This window comes from Bos indicus, chromosome 17 (assembly GCF_029378745.1).
Source record: "Bos indicus isolate NIAB-ARS_2022 breed Sahiwal x Tharparkar chromosome 17, NIAB-ARS_B.indTharparkar_mat_pri_1.0, whole genome shotgun sequence".
NCBI classification, from domain to species: domain Eukaryota; kingdom Metazoa; phylum Chordata; class Mammalia; order Artiodactyla; family Bovidae; genus Bos; species Bos indicus.
The window spans coordinates 28,685,801-28,703,856 of record NC_091776.1 but is presented as its reverse complement, the minus strand read 5'-3'; the positions used below and the strand labels follow the sequence as shown (position 1 = coordinate 28,703,856).

Genomic DNA, 18,056 nt, shown 5'->3' with positions numbered 1-18,056 from the left:
GGTGTTTTATAGCAAGCTGAATTCTTCTTGTTTTACTACTTAAAAAAATTAATTATCTTCTTTGTGACTTCTGGGTTCCCTTTATTGCTTAAGAATTTCCATACCTTGAAGTTTTATAAATAATCTCCTATTTTAAAATATTTTTCACAGTTTTTTTTTCAGGCTTAGGTTATAAACCCATCTGAAATTTGTTTTTATATGAAGTGAAAGTCTGTCTTTAATTTTTTCCATTTATGTACACAATTATACAAATACCCTCTTTTCCAACAGATTGAAGTGCTTCTTTTATCATATATCATTATTATGTATACTTGAATCTGTTTTGGATTTTCTCTTCTGTTTAATTTATCTATTTGGCTCTTTCTATGCCAATATTATACTGATTTCATTGTGAGTGCTCTGTCATGTCTGACTTTTTGCAACTCCATGTACTGTAGCCCGCTAGGATCCTCTGTCCATGGAATTTCTGAGGCCAGAATACTGGAGTGGGTTACCATTTCCTTCTCCAGGGGATCTTCACCCAGAGAGCAAACCTGTGTCTCCTACATCTCCTGCATTGCAGGCAGATTCTTTACCCCTGAGCCTCTTGGGAAGTCCATACTGATTTTGTCAGTGTAGTTTAATTATTTAAATGTTTTGTAGGTACAATTTCACTATTCTTTTCTCCCTTTCACCCCCAAGTATCATGGCAACAATCACATATTGATTCTTCTTTCTGAACTTTTAAAATATTTTTCCAGTTCTTCAAGAAACTCCTTGGTAATTGAATTGAATTTATGTAATTATTGGGGGAAATTATTATTATGCTACAGTTTGTCCCTCTTTTCCTTTCTTCAGCTTTGAGAGGATAATTTGTTCCTGAAATATCCTTTGAGGATGAGTTCTCCTAAATCTAAAATGTGATTTCCACAGAAAACTTTGATGCTTCATCATTTCACTGACAGAGCATTCTTGATTTTATGTAATTGAACTGTTAAGGCAAAAACACAACAATAAAGATAAAGGAATAAAGCGATGCAAACAATGCAGAAGATCATCGCCACTGTAACTAAGAGGTTGTGAGCACTTGCAGGAAAGATTGAGAGACATCGTGGGCCAAGCACATCATTGCCACGTGCCATAAGCAGAGGTTGCAGCACATTGCTGCTCATCTCCAGGTGCTTGACTGCTACTGAGGATAGAACCCAAGTGCATTCACATGATTGCCAAGAGATTCCTCATTTGCTGAAATAGGGTGTAAGATGAAATAACTCACAAAGTCACATTCCTTTTTTTTTTTTGGTTTATTTTTCAGTTGGAAGAAAATCGCTTTACCATGTTGTGTTGGTTTCTGCCCTACAATAATGCAAATCAGCCACAATTATACATATAACCCCTCCCTGTTGAGCCTCCCTTCCCTCCTCCATCCCACATTCTTGTAACTTGAATAGGCTTTCCATGAACATGGTAGACCTCTATAAACCTTTTCAGCATTTTTTGTGTTTCCTCATCCAACACCCAATACAATTAAATAAATGTTTACTAATATTGATCCACTCAGGATAAAAAGTTAAATAAATTGATTTCTAGAAAACTGGCAGGTTTTTTTTTTTTTTTTGCTTATTCAATTTCTCTTGCACTAGCCATAAGGTAGGAGATAGTGTTCCTGAACTCACATTTATTTTTGGCACTGTCAGCTGTTCTCCAGACTTTCCATTAACTTATTACATGTTCATGATTGCATCTGACTTCTATTTGGTATGCTATCCCCACCGGGATTTCTTGGTTTCTAAGCAGACTTCATGCACAGACACAGCTTCAGGATGTGGGCAACTCAATGAAGTGCCCATTAAGGTATGAGCAAATATGAGAGGTTCCAGGGTTCCAGGTGGTGTTCATTATAATTTTAATGACCTTCAGAGGTATCACTCAAGTAGGCAGAATTCTGATTGGCGGTCTGAGTGAACTATATAGAAGAAAGTACTAGTCAAAAATGAACAGTTGGGAAATACACAGATACATAGGTAATTTTAATTCAGTAGGACAGAAGTCACTGAAAAGTGAGCATTGAGTGCCATAGGCATGTAAAGAAGGCATCCAACTAGTTATTTTGTGAGTCAAGACAGGATGAGAAGAATTCTGGTGAGGGTCAAATAAGCTAAAGGGAACAGGCGGGAAATGAACTTCAAGATGGTTTAAAGACAAAATACATTCCAAAGGGCTATGGATATTTAGACCTTCAAAGATTATTTAGTGGAGACTGTTAGCTCCTGCCTCCTTTTCTGCTTTGTCTGTACTAATTTCCATTTTAAGACTGCAGCTGACGCCTCCTAACCAGGTTAGCAGAAAAGATGCAGTCTGTTCCAGTTGCTGTGGGTAAAAAGGGGCAATGAGGTCATAGAGTGGCTATGGAATGACTTGGTTATGATCCGTCAGCTTCATTGCTGATCTGGACAGGGATGTTAACCTTGGTGCCACCTGCTAGAGTCCAACTCTTACCCAGGTAACCCCCTGTTCTGATAAAGCATTGTGCTTTCTCCCCTAGACTGAGCCTTCCTAGGTCTGGGCTGGTTCCCTTAAGTCTGTGCTAGTAGTAGAATGATTTAGCATTAGGTTCCCGATGCTCCAACGGGCCAATCTTGAGAAAAAATACTTTCATTCTCTTTTGAAATTTTTATCTCATAATGCCATCAATTTAAATATGTGTATCAATTTATTTTGGTATATATTTATATTTGAGGCATAATTTTGAGAGCCTGAGAAGTTTGGGGAGAAGTCCCTTTCTACTCAGTAAAAATAAAAACTAATTTTTTATACCTCTTTTATGTTTATAAGCACTTTGTGTATATATTATCTTATTTCATCCTCCTAACAAGTCCATGAAATTATTGTATAAAAAACGACTAACATTATAGCCTATAGAAGGGGAAATACCCTGAAAGGATAGTATAATGAATGAAAATTATTTTCTGGGTTGAATATTGCTTTTTTGGCATTAGTTTTGGGGCAAATTTAGGGTTTAGGGGGAATTTTTGTATCTTGTGGAAATATGTTACAAACCCTGAACATTAGCACATGCATTCATTGGGCACATTGGGGTGTGCCAATGTATCTTTCATAGACATATTTCTTATAGTTTAGATGGATAAAGCTGTTGGTAAACAGGTTCTGTTATGCAGCTGATCCACTAAAATTTTCTTTTCTCATGCCTACTAAAATCAGCATTAAGATATCAATTTTCTTTCTATAATAATTAGGACAGCTGGTATATTAGAATTATGGGTATTTGCCTCTTCTTGTGTCTTGTGCTTAATGGGATGGAGGCTACTTATCAGACTAGGACAAGGACTGGTCCCTTCATTTATTCAACATGGGTCCATTTACAGAAGGCAGTGAACTTGGCAGCTCTGCTGGAAGAGCTGTTTTCTGGGCAGATGACAGCCAAGGGCCTGATTACATTTTAGACTAATTTACAGTGAAGGGAACTGCCTTTTCCATTCCTTTGGTCTAATCTAAAGACAATGGACAGAAAAAATGTATAGACCTTAATTAAGAATTGCTCATTTTCCTGGTCTGGGTGGTGTAGACCATTTTATTTATAAAGTAAATTTGATGATGTCTATGGCAAACCAAGCTTGTATTTTTCAAATACCAAGCTTGTATTTACCAAGCTTGTAGTTTTCAAATTTATGAGCCATCAGTCTTTTCTTCTTCAAAAAGTTCAAAGTCTTCTGGTAAATTTAATTGGTCTCCCTTTTGAGTATTCTGTGCACAGTGGGATCACTGCCTCCCATTTGTCTGTTACCTATTATATACTGTATGTGCTGAAATGACATCTTCTACCTAGTTTTCCCTGGTTTGTTTTTCGAGTCAAGGCCTCTTTTCTATCAAGGAATCTTTAATTGGCTGACTCATTCTGTTGATATTTTCCTTATGATTGTTAATTTTTTATCCTTAATATTTTCAAGAAAACTGAGTCCATTGTTAGACATTTTTTTCAGTATTAAAAAACTATTAGTATTGTACTACTCTCCGGAGAAGGCAATGGCACCCCACTCCAGTACTCTTGCCTGGAAAGTCCCAGGGACAGAGGAGCCTGGTGGGCTGCAGTCCATGGGGTTGCGAAGAGTTGGACACGACTGAGCTACTTCCCTTTCGCGTTTCACTTTCATGCATTGGAGAAGGAAATGGCAACCCACTCCAGTGTTCTTGCCTGGAGAATCCCATGGACGGAGAAGCCTGGTGGGCCGCGGTCTATGGGGCCGCACAGAGTCGGACACGATGGAAGCGACTTAGCAGCAGCAGCAGCAGCAGTACTACTCTCGCATTTATTTGCACAGTGACTGTGGCTTCGTTTCCATAGAGAAGTCTGCTTGGGAACTATCTTTCCTTCCTCCAAAGGTGTAGCAGTTTGCTTCAAAACAATGACAGTTGTCCCAAGGATTGGAATTGTTATTTTAGAAGTTTTATAAGTCGTCATCAACAAATAACCTTTGGTGACATGTTTATTATATTTATTTCAGTTCAACAAGCATTTAAAGATTGTCTATAGTGACATACATTTTGCTAGGAACTAAGGTTATAGATAAATAAGACACTGTCTCTTTTGTAAAAGATATTGCCATTCAAGAGGGGGAAAAGATAATGTAAATTCTGATCTGAAGCATGGACTATCTAGACTTCCCATGTTAAGAATTCCTTGACTATATACTAGAAGTCTCTTCTTTTCTACGGGGCATTGAAGATACACCTTTTACCAGAATATCTAAGGATTAGTGCATGATCTTTTATTAAAAGATTAAAAGCGTGGTCAGATATCCATTAGTTTATCTTAAGTGTGGACATGTATTGTTCAGATATCAAATGTCATCTATGAAATAAAGAGTTGTTCAGTTATTATTTTGTACATTTTTGACCAAACATAAATAATTAAAGTCAGAGGAGGCACTCTCTCTTTCCCAAGTTGGGCAGTCACATGCTGGCCTTCCCTGCACTGACGACTGTGATCAGAGTCTGTGCCTCGTCATTCATGACATTGAACCTCAATGCACTTGCTGTCTATTCCTGGCTGAGAAGTACCTTCAGTTTTCCCTGAATGCTATAAGAATTGTTTCCTTTTTCTTTATATGCCAGTGAAGGGGGCTTGTCTGGCAGTAACCATCATACAGGTAGAAGTTTACCAAATTTAAAATCCTTAGCACTGATCCCCAATCTCCCTGATTTAGATTTTTTTTTCTAGAAATCCACAAATTCCTGCCTCTAGCTTTTTTATTACGCTCTTTTATGGTCACTAGCAAATGGAATTTCAGTGTGTGCTATCTCCTTTAGAGAACTTGTTTACCAGAAAAGGATTTGAATTTACAGTAATTCAATATAATCAATGTAGACCAATTTACCATTAATTCTTTGGCCTGTTATAGCAATAAAGATATTCATGACAAAGTATTTTTCTATTATCTTTAACAGTATGGGAATTAAACATGTTATTTTAATGGGATTTCTTGTGAATTTGGCATTTTGCTAACGAAACTTGTTTTAAAGTGTGATTTTTTAGTTACGAATAACCAGTATATGTTGTATCTGTGATCTAATACCATTGATAGCTGCAAATATTTTGAATTTCCAAAGGACTTTCTATTAAAGATGCTTTCAAATGCAATCACGTTCAAAAAACCCAAGACTTTTTTCTAGGGCTGGAACAGCCTTCTAGTTTGGACTGTTTTTGTCATCACAGTTTCCTGGAGATGGCAGCAAAGTACACAGAAGCAAAGGGACCAACCATACCACATAAACAAGCGGCAAGATTAATGGCGCTGTGCAGTTCTGGGGATGACTGACGAAATGCATCGGCCTCTTCTGCTCTCAAGTGACAGGGCAGGTAAATAGAGAGCTGGTGTATATATTAATCTGATTTTTAATTGTGTTGGAGAGCTTCCAAGAAATACCGTACAAACTGCTGGTTTTATTTTATTCCTCGCCTGTGGTCAAGTCAATGATTCTCTGGTCTCCCTGCTTGTTTGTTGCCCTTGTTTATTTTATGGTTAAAGTATTGAGAGATCTCCAGAACAAACATTTCTCGAAGTCTTTATTTTATGTACCAATCTACAACATTTGTTATCCTTACTTCATTTCCATATAGCTATTTCTAATCTTGTAGCACACTGCATTTCAATCCCTCTGGGTTGTCAGATTTTCAAATTCTGTAATGGGATGATTAACTGGCAAGGCAATGCACAGGCTAATAACAGATTGCAAAGGACATCATATTAGACATTGTAAAAGCCCCCTTTATTCCAAAGTATACATCCAATAATGCCCCAGCAGACATGAGTAATGAGCATTGTACCCAGAATAACAGGGACCCTATCGTTTTGGAATTTGTGCAGAAATGTTATTAAAATGAAAAAGAGAGTACTTCTTTCTACTAAATTGCAACTGTTAGTTTCAATGCTAAACTTGTTTGTCAAAATGTTGTTGCCTAGAATCGGTGAAAGCTTATATAAAACCAAAATATTTCATAAGTTGGTTGAATACTTTAAGAAATTTTGCTTTGGAAGAAGCTCAGTGAATTTTTTTTTGAATTTAAAGGTCTAATGCTTTTCAGCTGAAATGAATAGCTATCTTTTGAAAGTATCTTTGAAGTAAGTTTTACTTATGAGAAAAATAAAAGACCCACCTTAATTACAAGTAAAGATTTCTAACATCAGATCTTGAACATACAGTTTTAAAAAAAAAAGGATATTTACTTTCTCATATAGCAGATAAATGAGATGGATTGATTAAAATGTTGGGTTTGGTCAGATTATTTAATGAGTATGATACATTTTGGTACAATGGGTGGTAGTGGTATAGTTACTAAGTCATGTCTGACTCATGGACTGTAGCCCGCCAGGGTCCTCTGTCCATGGGATTCTCCAGGCAGGAATACTGGAGTAGGTTGCCATTTTCTTCTCCAAGGGATCTTCCTGACCCAGAGATGGAACCCATGTCTCCTGTGGCTCCTTCGTTGGCAGACGATTCTTTACCATGTGAGCTACGAAACCCTTGGTACAATGAGGACCTGTTTTTAAACTGGAAATAAACCAGAAGCATTATTCTATACTTATATACTGTAGTGATCCAAGGATGAAAGAGCAGATAAGACCAAGGAGATTCTTGGAATGCAGGAACAGAAACCCAGACCCTTATCATCCTTCCCTCCCTCATGTTCTAACTATTAATGGAACAGTATAACCTGTCTCCCCTCCTACCCTGTAGGAAGAAGGTATTTGCCCTGCTCTTCCCCCACCCAGTATACATGCCTCATCCAATCAGAAAATGACCCACAAGACCCCTATCCCACTCCTTGTACCCTGGGTATAAAAGTGGACTAAGGACCCCTCTCAATGTCGGTTCTTCCTTGAGCTGGCTTGCTGTTCTAACAGCGTCTCCCACTCTAATAAACTTTATTTCCCTCGCATTCTGCCTCATGTCTGGAAATTCTTTTCCAACCCGCACATGGACCATGACATATACTGTAAGTATATAAGTTCTGAAGCACTCATTTACATTTAAATGATTAATAGGCTAGATACAAATCATTTCCATCTATTCACTTGAAGGCGACAAATTGTGATAAAGTAAATGAGCACTAAAAAGAAAGACCTGGATGCCTGACTTCAAATTTGGGTGCTAGGTTTTATGTGCAGTCATTTAATCCAAAGATACTATTTCTTTTGTTGTGTGAGTGCTGGTCAACCCCTGAACTTTCCTGAGCTTCATATTTCTTCACCACGTTGTAGTCAAGTAAACTAACAGACTTGAATAGATGTATAAACTTAAATACTGAATGGTAAGAGAGAAAGACATACTTAAGGGTGTGCATAGTCTTAGTGTAAATGAGAGTTTTGTTTAGATTTTTAAAAACATTAACTGGTAATAGTATCTCTTTTCCCCATTCTTACTCTATGGAAAAATCTCAAGGAAAGACCTTTTGAAAGGCCCACATTTGCCTCCTCTCTCTAGAGATACTTTTCCTTCAGAATCTTTGAGAAGGTCATGCATGTGGATGAGCCTTTGGGCAATGACTCAAGCACCAGTTCTTGATGGCAGCATGGAGGAAAAGAAACAACTACAACGCTGGGATCCGCATAGAGTAAGGACGTGTCCTTCCTGGTTTCCGGCGTAATGTAAGCCTGTGATCCTAATATCCAATGGAGAGGAAAATTACCCTGATAATGACTGAGGTTGGATTCCCTGCCAGCCAGGTGGATGGCAGCCTACAGCTGAATATGTCTCCAAGCCATATATTTAAGTGGCTTCTCGATGTCTTTAATTGGCTGCAAAATAGGCATTTCAAGCTAAACATATCCCAGACTGGGCTCTTGAATTTCCATTATAGTGATTTATTTTAAGAAATGTATATTTGGTCTTTGATCTTTGTCCCCATTTCTGGTCCAGAGCTCTTAAAACCCTTGCTGCTGCTACTGCTGCTAAGTCGCTTCAGTCGTGTCCGACTCTGTGCAACCCCATAGACGGCAGCCCACCAGGCTCCCCCGTCCTTGGGATTCTCCAGGCAAGAACACTGGAGTGGGTTGCCGTTTCCTTCTCCAATGCATGAAAGTGAAAAGTGAAAGTGAAGTCATTCAGTCGTGTCCGACTCTTCACGACCCCATGGACTGCAGCTTATCAGGCTCCTCCATGCATGGGATTTTCCAGGCAAGAGTACTGGACTGGGGTGCCATTGCCTTCTCCCTTAAAACCCTTAGGACTTCCTAAATGATGAGAGAGAAAGGCCTTTTGTTACGCAAATGAGGTGACTGGAATGCACCAAAGGGTAAGGGCTGGTTGCCAGAACCAACCTTGTGATTTGAAGTTGAAACTCTGTCTCACCCCTTACTTCCAGGGAGTGGATAAGGGCTAAATATTGAGTTCAGTTGCTAATGGCCAATGATTTAATCAATTAGACCTATGAAATGGAGCTTCCATTAAAGCCCCAAAAGAAAGAGTTCAAAGAGATTCCAGCTTGGTGAACACGGGACAATTTGAAAAGAGTGGTGTGCCTAGAGATTTGGAAAGAGTGGAAGTGCCTCACTCTTTCCCACCTTGCCCCATGTATCTCTTCCTTCTGGCCATTCCTTAATTATATCCTTGCATAATAGACTGGTGATCTATCGAGTAAAATCTTCCCTGAGTTTGGTGAGCCACTCTAGCAAACTAATCTAACCCAAAGAAGGATGGGGTCATGGAAACCTTTGATTTATGGCCAACTTGTTAGAAGCACAGATAACTACTTGGGCTTGTGACTGGCATCTGAAGTTGGGGTGGGGGATTCTTATAGAATTGAGCCTACCCTTAACCTGTGGAATCTAATGTTATCTTCAAGTATATAATATCAGAGTTGAGTTAAATTATAGGACACCAGCTGGTGTCCCCACAATTGGTTGGTGGTATGTAGGGAAGGAACATGCCCCATTCCACAAAGGCTGAAATTGGTGCCCAATACCAATTTGACTTCACAAATCAGTTTTTCCTACAGTCTTTTCCATCTCAGTTATGACAATTCCATTTTCCCAGTTATTCAGCCCCAAACCTCAGAGTAATCCTTGATTCATCTCTCTCTCACACTCCAAATCTAGTTTTCCAGCAAATCCTTTTAACTCTTCTCTGTCAGAATTTGACCATTTTTCACCACCTCTACTGGCACCAGCCTGGCACAAGCCACCATCATTTCTGGATTATTGCATTAGCTCTCAGGCTGGTTCCCTAATTCTGAGCTTACCCTCCTTTAGTTTAGTTTAGGCCAGACTGACCCTGTTGAGCATGGGTCAGATTATGTCATCCCATTGAAGTTCAGAATACTTGAGTCCCTTGTATTTTACTCAGATTAAGTCATAATCATGACCTACACACTCCATGGCATCTCCTCCTCATTTTACCTCTGATTTGATTACTGTCACTTCCATCTTTCTCTCTCAGCTCCCACCACTGACTTTCTTGCTTCTATCAGCAGTCCAGGATCTTTGAAATTTCTATCCCCTTTTTGTGAAATGCCCCTTTTCCAGATACCTACATGGCTAATTGATGTCACATATTTTCCATCTTCCCTAAAGGTCACCATTTCAGTGACTCCTTCCTTGACTACCCTGTCCAAAATATAACCTCCTTACACTCTCAAGAGTTCACATCCCCTTGTCTGCTTTATTTTTCCCCTTAGAACATAACACTACCTAATATCTCTCTCTCTCTTTTTTTTTATCATGTGCATTGTCTATGTTCCTCACCAGAATGTTAGCCCTCTATGGAGGCAGGGGTTACTATCTTTATATACCTAATCCAGTGCTTGGATAAATAAATAAATGCTTTCTGAATTTACAGATTTATAGAACTAAATCTTAGGGATGTGCACAACATTCATGCTTATTGAAACAGTGTTTGGATTATAATGAATGTTCCTTAAATTTTTATTTACTTTTACCAGCAGACTGATAAAATAAGTAAATAGAATTGCCTGCAATTTAAGTTTCCAAGGTATTTAAAATATGTAAAAATCAAGATCATTAGTCACTGATCCTGTCAGTTTGACCTACAGCACACAGCATTGTATTATGTTGTGTTTATATAAATTCATCCCAGCTGATATGCACTTAGGTGATGACCCCGTTGATTACTCATTATCTGTTAGTTACTCTGTCGTCTATGCTGACATATTTAATTTCTACATATTCATTGAGTAGATGTGACCAGTCATTGTGGGACTGGTATTGGATTGGTGTGGACCTCTCTAGGAATATTTATCCAGGATTATTGTTTATCTTCCTACTCAGGAATTTTTTTCTGTTGTGTAACTTATATCCTTATTTCATTTTTGACACTTATATGAATACCTTTTAGGGAAACAAAATGTACACTGGGATACAGAAACACATAAGAATGTTTATTTCTGGTTTAACTTTGCTCAGTTTATTATTCAATCTGCATTCAATGAGGAAGGGGGAAGTTTGGAATTGCCATGGACTCCAACCTTTCCTGGAGAGGCATCTACAAAGAATGAAAAAGATCTCATAGACAGGGATAAGGGACTTCAGAAGATCTGCAGTAGGAAAGTCAAAAGCTTGGATGCTCAGGGAAAAGAATCTAACAGTTATGTCAGTGTATGGAGGCACGTAGAAGGTAACAAATGGATTTTAGTTTATTTCATTTAGGAACCCCTGGAGAAGGGAATGGCTACCCACTCCAGTATTCTGGCCTGGAGAATTCCATGGACTATGTAGTTCATGGGGTCGCAGAGTCAGACATGACTGAGTGACTTTCACTTCACTTCATTTAGGAACACACATCTGGGTGCATGTTTTCTTGGTGCTGACATTCATGTTGGAACCATTGATTAGTCAGTCGTAAAAACTGAAAGAAGTAAAAACTAGCTCTGTAATAGAAATCTTGAACATGCAATTTCTGACATTTTTGGCTCTATAAAAATAGAGTTCATAGTGATTGACTTCTCTTCAGAAACTATTGACGTTTTAAAAAAGTGGAGGCAGAGAAACCCTCTGCTTCCATTTTAAGATAGAAAAAGAGGCCTTATGGTAGGCAGAATAAGGGGCCCCCTTATATGTCCCCATACTAATCCCTAGAACCTTGTAACTATGTTACCTTATATGGGGAAGAGAATTTGCAGATGTGACGAAGTCAATGACTTTGAGACAAAGAGATTATCCCAGATTATCTGGATGTGCACAATGTAATCATGAGGGTCCTTGTAAGCATGAGGCCAGCTGGTTGGAAGAGATGCAGAGGCTGGAGTGACGTGGCCATGAGTCAAGCTGGGAAAAGCAAGGAAGCAAATTCTTCACTAGAACTCCAGTAGGCATGTAGTTCTATTAACCCTAGACTTCTGATGTCCATGGCAGTAAAATAATAATAATTTTGTATTGTTTCAAGACACTAATATTGTAGTAATTTGTAAGCCATAGGAAACTAATACAGGCCCAGACAGCAGATCTTCAGAACTGTCAAGTGATTGAATCAAGACAATTTCCCCAATTTTATTTGTATTTTCCTATCATAAAGTTTGCATAGATTTAATAAAGTATATACTACAGCTCTTCTGATTAGTGATACTAAAAAACTGTGATACCAATAATTACCTGGATTTACTAGATACCTTTTACTCCTAAGAAAAAACTGGATATATTAGATATATGTTTTGAATGGCCATATATTCTGTGTTCAATGGGTAGCTACTTAACCTCTGTTTTAGGTGGCTAATAAATGAATAAATAGGCAGCATAGCCTACCAATTAAGTTTCCAAGGTATTTAAAATACATGAAGTAAAAAGAATGACAGTAAGCTTTTTTCAAGTCTTGTCATTTTCAGAATGTTTAAAACACCAATCTTTTAGGCATCGTTCTTGTGATGAATAGTGTAACAAAACCAAGATAAATGGAGCTGTTTTGAATCCATTTTGAGTCAGAGACTAGAATAAGAATGGACAAACAGTATGAAACCTTTGTACTATTTTTACAAGTCATTCTCATTAAAGTCTGAAGACTGTAAAGCTATTGGGCTCCTTCTAGGATAATGTCCCCCCCTACTGTTATATTTCTTCCAATGAAACCCATCTGTGAGTTTTTGCAGGATGTTCATGACATGCATTTAAATTGCCTGTTGTGTTCCAGAAACCTCTTCTTCCTGCAAACAAGTGGTGACCTCTCTGCTCTATGTTCATTCAAGGGACAGCCACTGTCCATCATCCCAGGCAGGCAGCCAAATGATGGCCACATCCTGTTCATTGCAAAAATACACATTTTCATTAAACCAAGATAATTAGAAAAAGTAGCATAGAGGAATATGAGTAATTCCATCAGTAATTACAGCAATTATACCCTAATTGCCATGCCACCTCCAGTGTCACATTATATGTAGGTACTGGCATTATACAGAGAAAACACTCATATGTTTTATATTAAAGGTACCTGGTTACATCAGGTACTTCTAGTGATTAAAAGATAATTGGGATGGTATTGTTTTATCCTCACAATAATCAAATCAAAATGTACTATATTGTCCTCATCATTGTCATTATGGAGTGCTTTTTCAAAGCATGAATTTCTATATATTCTAGAAGCACAGAGAAATAAAAACTAGTGTGTTAGAAACCATTTTTTCTTTAGTTTCCTTCCCAAATTGGTTACATACAGTTTTTCAAATTTCCCAAAAAAGAGAAGAATACTTGCCATTAGATGTTTTTTCACTTTTTCCTATACCATATGCTTACAGTTAACCTATTAAAATCTTAACTATTTACCTCTAGATTTGACTTTGCCATCCTTCATTTCTCTACTAGTATATCAGAAACAAGTCCTTATGTTCACCCAGTGTTCTTGGAGTAGGAAAGTCAAGCAAGGCTGCATTACGTTCTCTGCCTACAGAGCTGATACATTTTCCTCAACCTGCAGCCTAGAATAAGTGGTAAGGAAAAAATTTGAAGTTCATCTGCCTTCTTGCTCAGCTATTAGGAGTAACTTGGGCTTGGCTCCTTCTGCTGTTGTGCTTCCTGACACATGTCAAGGCAGGAGGCAGAGCTGAGCTGCATGGGGAAGCTGACTTGTTTTGCATTCCACTATCTTTTGACTCAAAATTTTGAAGTTGGGATGATTTTATAGTCTTACAATAAAAGACGTTCTTATTTTCATATTTGTTTCCCTGACTACCAGCCTCACCCCACTGAGTGGTCTCAAGTTGCCTTGGTGGCTGCAAGGCCAGGGAGAGTCCTGGCAGCCACAAACCCACATTGCCAGCCACCACATGGGGAGAACATGTTTTACTGTTCCCTTGACTGGGGTTTCATTTCATGTAGCAGTAGCTGCTGGTAGAACAAGTGAAGTTATATGAATTCACAGACACCTAGCAGTTTTACATTAAAACCTAAGACCATGTCTGTTTGAGCTACAGTGGCTTGATGATACCTCAGAAATTCTTGCAAGCAGAGATAATTTAATCATAATGTGTAACTGAGCCCTGCCTCTTGTGGGAGCATCCTTTAGCTGATGCACAAATCCCTGTGTAAAGTCTTCCCTGAAGGCGAATATAGCTGGAACATGTATTACTCCATCCCTGCTTACTCTCTACTCACTGTGTTTGTAGATTTTCTCATTATGACACTCTTAACACGGCTAGTTTTCACCTGTGTTCTTGGGTGATAACATCTCACTTTTGAGTTTTCAGGAATGTAAACATCCTGCTGATTCCTTCGCTTTGCCTGTTCTTCCTTACTATCTTGCGGATCTTTGCTACTTACTTGACTGAATGACTGAAAATCTCCCTTTTCAGTTTCCTCATCTGTAAAAGCAAGGATAATAGTGCCTACTTTATAGAGTCATTTTGAGGATTCAATGAGTTAAAATTTAAGTGCTTAGGTGATGTCTGACATATAGTTCAGTTCATTTCAGTTCAGTCGCTCAGTCGTGTCCGACTCTTTGCGACCCCATGAATCGCAGCACGCCAGGCCTCCCTGTCCATCACCAACTCCCGGAGTTCACCCAGACTCATGTCCATCAAGTCAGTAGTGCTCAACAAGTCTCAGCAATCTTTATCATCATGATTGATGTTTTACTGAATTCACTAAACTTATGCATTCTTTTTTTCTTAAACCTTTCACCTGTTGGATACAGTATATCTTTTTCTAATCAAGATTTCTCATTGATTGAAGTGTTGGTATTGAACCCATTTTAAAGCCCTAAAAGCGTGCTTTTCAAATGATCTGCAGAGCTTATATATAAGAGCTTAGTTTCTGTAGTTAGTGAGGTACAAATGTCTTTACCTGTTAGCTCTGTAATCCAGAATAAATTACTTAATCTCTGAGCCTCAATTTTCTCATCTGTAATGTGGAGGTAATGATAAAAAATATACTTTCATATGGTTACCATGAGGATAAAATGAAAAAAAAATCCATTAAATGTGCCCAACTGTGGATGAACCTAAAGCCTGTTATACAGAGTGAAGTAAGTCAGAAAGAGAAAAACAGATATCATATATTAACACATGTATATGGAATCTATAAAAATGATACTCTGCATGCTAAGTCACGTCCAACTCTTTGTGACCCTCAGACTGTAGCCCTCCACACTCCTCTGTCCATGGGATTCTCCAGGCAAGAATACTGGAGTGGGTTGCTATTTCCTCCTCCAGGATATCTTCCCAGGGATCGAATCTGTGTCTCTTATGTTTCCTGCATTGGCAGGCGGGTTCTTTACCACTAGCATCACCCGGAAAGCCCAGAAAGATGGTCCTGATGAACCTGTTTGTACAGTAGCAGTAGAGATACAGACAGAGAGAATAGATTTGTGGACACAGCAAGGGAAGGATTGGGTGGAATGAATTGACAGAGTAGCATTGAGACATATATATAACTATATGTATTAATAAAATGGATAGCCAGTGGGAATTTGCTGTATGACTCAGGTAACTCAACCTGGTGTTCTGTGACAACATAGAGGGGTGGGATGGGGTGGGAGGTTCAAGAGGGAGAGGACATACGTATATGTATGGCTGTTGATGTAAGGCAGAAACTACAATTATGGCAGAACGCAAAGAGGAACTAAAGAGCCTCTTGATGAAAGTGAAAGAGAAGACTGAAAAAGCTGGCTTAAAACTCAACATTCAAAAAACCAAGATCATGGCATCTGGTCCCATGCACTTCATGGCAAATAGATGGGGAAACAGTGGAAACAGTGACAGACTTTATTTTGGGGGGCTCCAAAATCACTGCAGATGGTAACTGCAGCCATGAAATTTAAAGACATTTGCTCCTTGGAAGGAAAGCTATGACCAACCTAGACAGCATATTAAAAAGCAGAGACATAACTTTGCCAACAAAGGTCTGTCTAGTCAAAGCTATGGTTTATCCAGTAGTCATGTATGGATGTGAGAGTTGGACCATAAATAAGGCTGAGCGCCGAAGAATTGATGCTTTTGAAATGGGGTCTTGGAAAAGACTCTTGAGTGTCCCCTGGACTGCAAGATGATCAAATCAGTCAATCCTAAAGGAAATCACTCCTGAATATTCATTGGAAGGACTGATGCTGAAGCTGAAGCTGAAGCTCTAATACTATGGCCACCTGATGCAAACAGCTGACTCATTGGAAAAGACCCTGATGCTGGGAAAGATTGAAGGCAGGAGGAGAAGGGGTTGACAGAAGATGAGATGGTTCAATAGCATCACTGACTCAATGGACATAAGATTAAGCAAGCCCTGGGAAATGGTGAAAGACAGGGAAGACTGTGCTGCAGTCCATGGAGTCACAAATAGTTGGACACGACTGAGCTACTGAACAACAACAAGAACAAGGCAGAAACCAACACAACAGTTCAGTTCAGTTCAGTTCAGTTCAGTGGCTCATTCGTGTCCGACACTTTGCGACCCCATGAATCGCAGCACGCCAGGCCTCCCTGTCCATCACCAACTCCTGGAGTTCACTCAAACTCACTTCATCGAGTCGGTGATGCCATCCAGCCATCTCATCCTCTGTCGTCCCCTTCTCCTCCTGCCCCCAATCCCTCCCAACATCAGAGTCTTTTCCAATGAGTCAACTCTTCGCATGAGGTGGCCAAAGTACTGGAGTTTCAGTTTTAGCATTATTCCTTCCAAAGAAATCCCAGGGCTGATCTCCTTCAGAATGGAGTGGTTGGATCTCCTTGCAGTCCAAGGGACTCTCAGGAGTCTTCTCCAACACCACAGTTCAAAAGCAAAACCAATACAATATTGTAAAGTTTAAAAATAAAATAAAATTAAAAAAATAAATAAATTAAAAATTAAAAAAAAGAAAAATAAATAAATATAGGTTCATGGAAAAAAAAAAAAAACAAAAGCATCAGTTCTTCGGCACTCAGCTTTCTTCACAGTCCAACTCTCACATCCATACATGACCACTGGAAAAACCATAGCCTTGACTAGAGGGACCTTTGTTGCCACAGTAATGTCTCTGCTTTTCAATATGCTATCTAGGTTGGTCATAACTTTCCTTCCAAGGTGTAAGCATCTTTTAATTTCATGGCTGCAGTCACCATCTGAAGTGATTTTGGAGCCCAGAAAAGTAAAGTCTGACATTGTTTCCACTGTTTCCCCATCTATTTCCCATGAAGTGGTGGGACCAGATGCCATGATCTTAGTTTTCTGAATGTTGAGCTTTAAGCCAACTTTTTCACTCTCCTCTTTCACTCTCATCAAGAGGCTTTTGAGTTCCTCTTCACTTTCTGCCATAAGGGTGGTGTCATCTGCATATCTGAGGTTATTGATATTTCTCCCGGCAATCTTGATTCCAGCTTGTGCTTCTTCCAGCCCAGCGTTTCTCATGATGTACTCTGCATATAAGTTAAATAAGCAGGGTGACAATATACAGCCTTGACGTATTCCTTTTCCTCTTTGGAACCAGTCTGTTGTTCCATGTCCAGTTCTAACTGTTGCTTCCTGACCTGCATATAGATTTCTCAAGAGGCAGATCAGGTGGTCTGGTATTCCCATCTCTTTCAGAATTTTCCACAGTTTATTGTGATCCACACAGTCAAAGGCTTTGGCATAGTCAATAAAGCAGAAATAGATGTTTTTCTGGAACTCTCTTGCTTTTTCGATGATCTAGCAGTTGTTGGCAATTTGATCTCTGGTTCCTCTGCCTTTTCTAAAACCAGCTTGAACATCTGGAAGTTCATGGTTGATGTATTGCTGAAGCCTGGCTTGGAGAATTTTGAGCATTACTAGCGTGTGAGATGAGTGCAATTGTAAATATTGTAAAGCAATTATCCTCCAATTAAAAATAAATAAAATTGAAGAAATGTGCCCATCCAAAATGTTCCTAGTATATAGGAGGTATTCGATGAGTATTTTAGTATATTATTAGTTTGCAATTAGATTATAGATGACACATTTTGTTTTGGGGCACGGGCAATATAAAACTGATCCTCTGTATTTTCCATCTGACTACTTTTCTTTCTTCCTTTTTATTGAGGTAAAATTTATATACAGCAAAATGCACAAATCTCATAAGGCAATGAATTTAGACAGATGTGACCACGATTTGCCCATGTGACTAACAACCCAAAC

The 18,056-nt window shown here is 38.8% G+C and overlaps 1 long non-coding RNA gene across 1 annotated transcript; it reads left to right on the top strand.

Annotated features, from left to right (window-relative positions):
- Positions 1–817: 817 nt before the first annotated feature.
- LOC139176845 (uncharacterized) lies at positions 818–8,107 on the top strand. The gene is made up of 3 exons (XR_011561318.1): positions 818–2,482; positions 5,714–5,857; positions 7,984–8,107. It is a non-coding gene; the product is annotated as an uncharacterized lncRNA (long non-coding RNA).
- Positions 8,108–18,056: the final 9,949 nt, after the last annotated feature.